Source organism: Garra rufa, chromosome 1, assembly GCF_049309525.1.
Source record: "Garra rufa chromosome 1, GarRuf1.0, whole genome shotgun sequence".
NCBI lineage: Eukaryota > Metazoa > Chordata > Actinopteri > Cypriniformes > Cyprinidae > Garra > Garra rufa.
In genome coordinates, this window is record NC_133361.1 from 94420506 (window position 1) to 94426632 (window position 6127).

Here is a 6127-nt window from a genome sequence, read left to right on the forward strand (position 1 = left end):
TGATTTGAGAAGGGTAGTAGACATATCTCTTGTATATTTCATTTATGTATCTGTATTTTCCTTTTTTTGTGCAAAATAATGGATGTCAATTGAAAGATGACTCATATGAATGTAACAAATTGTGTTGAGTGAGTGTGAATGTGATGGAAAACTGTAATTGAAAATTTGTGAATTGAAAATAAAAAAAAGATAAAAAAAAAAAGAGAGCGCCCGACCTCGTCTGATCTCGGAAGCTAAGCAGCGTCGGGCCTTGTTAGTACTTGGATGGGAGACCGCCTGGGAATACCAGGTGCTGTAAGCTTTTGCCTTTTCTTCACTATTTATATAATATGCTGGCTTTTACGGAGGCTGATCTTTAAATAGCCCACTTTTTGGAGCAGCCCTCGCTTATGGCCATACCGCGCTGAGAGCGCCAGATCTCGTCTGATCTCGGAAGCTAAGCAGCGTCGGGCCTGTTTAGTACTTGGATGGGAGACCGCCTGGGAATACCAGGTGCTGTAAGCTTTTGCCTTTTCTTCACTATTTATATAATATGCTGGCTTTTAGAAAGACGTGTTTTACCGCTCTATTTATTACAATCATTTAAATGTATTATAGAGTTTTAAGTGTTTTACATGTTTTTTAGGCCATTTTATTACTCTTAACATTTTAAGTGTATGTGTCTTTAATAAATGGATGGTTGGCCTTTCATGTGACTAGACACATGACAGGAAGCAGGAAGTACAACTGTATAAGAGAGCAGCATGACAAACAAAGGACAGTCACCAAACTGTTGGATTGAGGAGTTGCTAATTTTAGAGCTCAACTTTCCATTCACCACCTGCAAAATTTGGATTACACTTTCTGTGGATTGTATATACACTGGTGGACACTCACATTGGACTTATCAACACACTGGGATTCTTGGACTGTTTTTAGGGTATGGACAAATGAACTGTATTCTTTTAACAGAGTTTACCTGTTTTTAGGGTATGGACAAATGAACTGTATTCTTTTAACAGAGTTGACCCTAGTTTTATCGTGTTGTTTTAAAGTCTTTTATGTGAACCTTGTAAATACACCAAATCTATTTAAACCAATTTTCTTTTATGTCTCATTCTTTTAACCACTAGTCATCTCTCACAGTTAAATCTGACACCATTTTAGTCTTGTAACTCGGCTGATAAGGCCGATTGTTACACTTTTATGGGAGACCGCCTGGGAATATCAGGTGCTGTAAGCTTTTGGCTTTTCTTCACTATTTATATAATATGCTGGCTTTTACGGAGGCTAATCTTTAAATAGCCCACTTTTTGGAGCAGCCCTCGATTATGGCCATACCGCGCTGAGAGTGCCCGACCTCGTCTGATCTCGGAAGCTAAGCAGCGTCGGGCCTGGTTAGTACTTGGATTGGAGACCGCCTGGGAATACCAGGTGCTGTAAGCTTTTGCCTTTTCTTCACTATTTATATAATATGCTGGCTTTTACGGAGGCTGATCTTTAAATAGCCCACATTTTGGAGCAGCCCTCGATTATGGCCATACCGCGCTGAGAGCGCCCGACCTCGTCTGATCTCGGAAGCTAAGCAGCGTCGGGCCTTGTTAGTACTTGGATGGGAGACCGCCTGGGAATACCAGGTGCTGTAAGCTTTTGCCTTTTCTTCACTATTTATATAATATGCTGGCTTTTACGGAGGCTGATCTTTAAATAGCCCACTTTTTGGAGCAGCCCTCGCTTATGGCCATACCGCGCTGAGAGCGCCCGATCTCGTCTGATCTCGGAAGCTAAGCAGCGTCGGGCCTGTTTAGTACTTGGATGGGAGACCGCCTGGGAATACCAGGTGCTGTAAGCTTTTGCCTTTTCTTCACTATTTATATAATATGCTGGCTTTTAGAAAGACGTGTTTTACCGCTCTATTTATTACAATCATTTAAATGTATTATAGAGTTTTAAGTGTTTTACATGTTTTTTAGGCCATTTTATTACTCTTAACATTTTAAGTGTATGTGTCTTTAATAAATGGATGGTTGGCCTTTCATGTGACTAGACACATGACAGGAAGCAGGAAGTACAACTGTATAAGAGAGCAGCATGACAAACAAAGGACAGTCACCAAACTGTTGGATTGAGGAGTTGCTAATTTTAGAGCTCAACTTTCCATTCACCACCTGCAAAATTTGGATTACACTTTCTGTGGATTGTATATACACTGGTGGACACTCACATTGGACTTATCAACACACTGGGATTCTTGGACTGTTTTTAGGGTATGGACAAATGAACTGTATTCTTTTAACAGAGTTTACCTGTTTTTAGGGTATGGACAAATGAACTGTATTCTTTTAACAGAGTTGACCCTAGTTTTATCGTGTTGTTTTAAAGTCTTTTATGTGAACCTTGTAAATACACCAAATCTATTTAAACCAATTTTCTTTTATGTCTCATTCTTTTAACCACTAGTCATTTCTCACAGTTAAATCTGACAACATTTTAGTCTTGTAACTCGGCTGATAAGGCCGATTGTTACACTTTTATGGGAGACCGCCTGGGAATACCAGGTGCTGTAAGCTTTTGCCTTTTCTTCACTATTTATATAATATGCTGGCTTTTACGGAGGCTAATCTTTAAATAGCCCACTTTTTGGAGCAGCCCTCGATTATGGCCATACCGCGCTGAGAGCGCCCGACCTCGTCTGATCTCGGAAGCTAAGCAGCGTCGGGCCTGGTTAGTACTTGGATTGGAGACCGCCTGGGAATACCAGGTGCTGTAAGCTTTTGCCTTTTCTTCACTATTTATATAATATGCTGGCTTTTACGGAGGCTGATCTTTAAATAGCCCACTTTTTGGAGCAGCCCTCGCTTATGGCCATACCGCGCTGAGAGCGCCCGATCTCGTCTGATCTCGGAAGCTAAGCAGCGTCGGGCCTGGTTAGTACTTGGATGGGAGACCGCCTGGGAATACCAGGTGCTGTAAGCTTTTGCCTTTTCTTCACTATTTATATAATATGCTGGCTTTTAGAAAGACGTGTTTTACCGCTCTATTTATTACAATCATTTAAATGTATTATAGAGTTTTAAGTGTTTTACATGTTTTTTAGGCCATTTTATTACTCTTAACATTTTAAGTGTATGTGTCTTTAATAAATGGATGGTTGGCCTGTCATGTGACTAGAAACATGACAGGAAGCCGGAAGTACAACTGTATAAGAGAGCAGCATGACAAACAAAGGACAGTCACCAAACTGTTGGATTGAGGAGTTGCTAATTTTAGAGCTCAACTTTCCATTCACCACCTGCAAACTTTGGATTACACTTTCTGTGGATTGTATATACACTGGTGGACACTCACATTGGACTTATCAACACACTGGGATTCTTGGACTGTTTTTAGGGTATGGACAAATGAACTGTATTCTTTTAACAGAGTTTACCTGTTTTTAGGGTATGGACAAATGAACTGTATTCTTTTAACAGAGTTGACCTAGTTTTATCGTGTTGTTTTAAAGTCTTTTATGTGAACCTTGTAAATACACCAAATCTATTTAAACCAATTTTCTTTTATGTCTCATTCTTTTAACCACTAGTCATCTCTCACAGTTAAATCTGACACCATTTTAGTCTTGTAACTCGGCTGATAAGGCCGATTGTTACACTTTTATGGGAGACCGCCTGGGAATATCAGGTGCTGTAAGCTTTTGGCTTTTCTTCACTATTTATATAATATGCTGGCTTTTACGGAGGCTAATCTTTAAATAGCCCACTTTTTGGAGCAGCCCTCGCTTATGGCCATACCGCGCTGAGAGCGCCCGATCTCGTCTGATCTCGGAAGCTAAGCAGCGTCGGGCCTGGTTAGTACTTGGATTGGAGACCGCCTGGGAATACCAGGTGCTGTAAGCTTTTGCCTTTTCTTCACTATTTATATAATATGCTGGCTTTTACAGAGGCTGATCTTTAAATAGCCCACATTTTGGAGCAGCCCTCGATTATGGCCATACCGCGCTGAGAGCGCCTGACCTCGTCTGATCTCGGAAGCTAAGCAGCGTCGGGCCTTGTTAGTACTTGGATGGGAGACCGCCTGGGAATACCAGGTGCTGTAAGCTTTTGCCTTTTCTTCACTATTTATATAATATGCTGGCTTTTACGGAGGCTGATCTTTAAATAGCCCACTTTTTGGAGCAGCCCTCGCTTATGGCCATACCGCGCTGAGAGCGCCCGATCTCGTCTGATCTCGGAAGCTAAGCAGCGTCGGGCCTGTTTAGTACTTGGATGGGAGACCGCCTGGGAATACCAGGTGCTGTAAGCTTTTGCCTTTTCTTCACTATTTATATAATATGCTGGCTTTTAGAAAGACGTGTTTTACCGCTCTATTTATTACAATCATTTAAATGTATTATAGAGTTTTAAGTGTTTTACATGTTTTTTAGGCCATTTTATTACTCTTAACATTTTAAGTGTATGTGTCTTTAATAAATGGATGGTTGGCCTTTCATGTGACTAGACACATGACAGGAAGCAGGAAGTACAACTGTATAAGAGAGCAGCATGACAAACAAAGGACAGTCACCAAACTGTTGGATTGAGGAGTTGCTAATTTTAGAGCTCAACTTTCCATTCACCACCTGCAAAATTTGGATTACACTTTCTGTGGATTGTATATACACTGGTGGACACTCACATTGGACTTATCAACACACTGGGATTCTTGGACTGTTTTTAGGGTATGGACAAATGAACTGTATTCTTTTAACAGAGTTTACCTGTTTTTAGGGTATGGACAAATGAACTGTATTCTTTTAACAGAGTTGACCCTAGTTTTATCGTGTTGTTTTAAAGTCTTTTATGTGAACCTTGTAAATACACCAAATCTATTTAAACCAATTTTCTTTTATGTCTCATTCTTTTAACCACTAGTCATTTCTCACAGTTAAATCTGACACCATTTTAGTCTTGTAACTCGGCTGATAAGGCCGATTGTTACACTTTTATGGGAGACCGCCTAGGAATATCAGGTGCTGTAAGCTTTTGGCTTTTCTTCACTATTTATATAATATGCTGGCTTTTACGGAGGCTAATCTTTAAATAGCCCACTTTTTGGAGCAGCCCTCGATTATGGCCATACCGCGCTGAGAGTGCCCGACCTCGTCTGATCTCGGAAGCTAAGCAGCGTCGGGCCTGGTTAGTACTTGGATTGGAGACCGCCTGGGAATACCAGGTGCTGTAAGCTTTTGCCTTTTCTTCACTATTTATATAATATGCTGGCTTTTACGGAGGCTGATCTTTAAATAGCCCACATTTTGGAGCAGCCCTCGATTATGGCCATACCGCGCTGAGAGCGCCCGACCTCGTCTGATCTCGGAAGCTAAGCAGCGTCGGGCCTTGTTAGTACTTGGATGGGAGACCGCCTGGGAATACCAGGTGCTGTAAGCTTTTGCCTTTTCTTCACTATTTATATAATATGCTGGCTTTTACGGAGGCTGATCTTTAAATAGCCCACTTTTTGGAGCAGCCCTCGCTTATGGCCATACCGCGCTGAGAGCGCCCGATCTCGTCTGATCTCGGAAGCTAAGCAGCGTCGGGCCTGTTTAGTACTTGGATGGGAGACCGCCTGGGAATACCAGGTGCTGTAAGCTTTTGCCTTTTCTTCACTATTTATATAATATGCTGGCTTTTAGAAAGACGTGTTTTACCGCTCTATTTATTACAATCATTTAAATGTATTATAGAGTTTTAAGTGTTTTACATGTTTTTTAGGCCATTTTATTACTCTTAACATTTTAAGTGTATGTGTCTTTAATAAATGGATGGTTGGCCTTTCATGTGACTAGACACATGACAGGAAGCAGGAAGTACAACTGTATAAGAGAGCAGCATGACAAACAAAGGACAGTCACCAAACTGTTGGATTGAGGAGTTGCTAATTTTAGAGCTCAACTTTCCATTCACCACCTGCAAAATTTGGATTACACTTTCTGTGGATTGTATATACACTGGTGGACACTCACATTGGACTTATCAACACACTGGGATTCTTGGACTGTTTTTAGGGTATGGACAAATTAACTGTATTCTTTTAACAGAGTTTACCTGTTTTTAGGGTATGGACAAATGAACTGTATTCTTTTAACAGAGTTGACCCTAGTTTTATCGTG

At 40.9% G+C, this 6127-nt stretch overlaps 12 non-coding genes across 12 annotated transcripts; all 12 read left to right on the plus strand.

Moving 5' to 3' along the window:
- The first annotated feature begins 385 nt into the window (after positions 1 to 385).
- Positions 386 to 504, plus strand: LOC141318474 (5S ribosomal RNA). Its single transcript, XR_012352789.1, has one exon. It is a non-coding gene; the product is annotated as a 5S ribosomal RNA (ribosomal RNA).
- An 802-nt stretch (positions 505 to 1306) lies between these two features.
- Positions 1307 to 1425, plus strand: LOC141345772 (5S ribosomal RNA). The gene has a single exon (XR_012357081.1). It is a non-coding gene; the product is annotated as a 5S ribosomal RNA (ribosomal RNA).
- An 84-nt stretch (positions 1426 to 1509) lies between these two features.
- LOC141319346 (5S ribosomal RNA) lies at positions 1510 to 1628 on the plus strand. Its single transcript, XR_012353607.1, has one exon. It is a non-coding gene; the product is annotated as a 5S ribosomal RNA (ribosomal RNA).
- Positions 1629 to 1712: 84 nt separating this feature from the next.
- On the plus strand, positions 1713 to 1831 carry LOC141309765 (5S ribosomal RNA). The gene has a single exon (XR_012347333.1). It is a non-coding gene; the product is annotated as a 5S ribosomal RNA (ribosomal RNA).
- An 802-nt stretch (positions 1832 to 2633) lies between these two features.
- LOC141319421 (5S ribosomal RNA) lies at positions 2634 to 2752 on the plus strand. The gene has a single exon (XR_012353679.1). It is a non-coding gene; the product is annotated as a 5S ribosomal RNA (ribosomal RNA).
- An 84-nt stretch (positions 2753 to 2836) lies between these two features.
- LOC141292422 (5S ribosomal RNA) lies at positions 2837 to 2955 on the plus strand. The gene has a single exon (XR_012340513.1). It is a non-coding gene; the product is annotated as a 5S ribosomal RNA (ribosomal RNA).
- An 801-nt stretch (positions 2956 to 3756) lies between these two features.
- On the plus strand, positions 3757 to 3875 carry LOC141318180 (5S ribosomal RNA). The gene has a single exon (XR_012352511.1). It is a non-coding gene; the product is annotated as a 5S ribosomal RNA (ribosomal RNA).
- Positions 3876 to 3959: 84 nt separating this feature from the next.
- LOC141345184 (5S ribosomal RNA) lies at positions 3960 to 4078 on the plus strand. Its single transcript, XR_012356969.1, has one exon. It is a non-coding gene; the product is annotated as a 5S ribosomal RNA (ribosomal RNA).
- Positions 4079 to 4162: 84 nt separating this feature from the next.
- LOC141309776 (5S ribosomal RNA) lies at positions 4163 to 4281 on the plus strand. Its single transcript, XR_012347335.1, has one exon. It is a non-coding gene; the product is annotated as a 5S ribosomal RNA (ribosomal RNA).
- An 802-nt stretch (positions 4282 to 5083) lies between these two features.
- On the plus strand, positions 5084 to 5202 carry LOC141345779 (5S ribosomal RNA). Its single transcript, XR_012357082.1, has one exon. It is a non-coding gene; the product is annotated as a 5S ribosomal RNA (ribosomal RNA).
- An 84-nt stretch (positions 5203 to 5286) lies between these two features.
- LOC141319347 (5S ribosomal RNA) lies at positions 5287 to 5405 on the plus strand. The gene has a single exon (XR_012353608.1). It is a non-coding gene; the product is annotated as a 5S ribosomal RNA (ribosomal RNA).
- Positions 5406 to 5489: 84 nt separating this feature from the next.
- Positions 5490 to 5608, plus strand: LOC141309783 (5S ribosomal RNA). The gene has a single exon (XR_012347336.1). It is a non-coding gene; the product is annotated as a 5S ribosomal RNA (ribosomal RNA).
- The last annotated feature ends 519 nt before the right edge of the window (positions 5609 to 6127 follow it).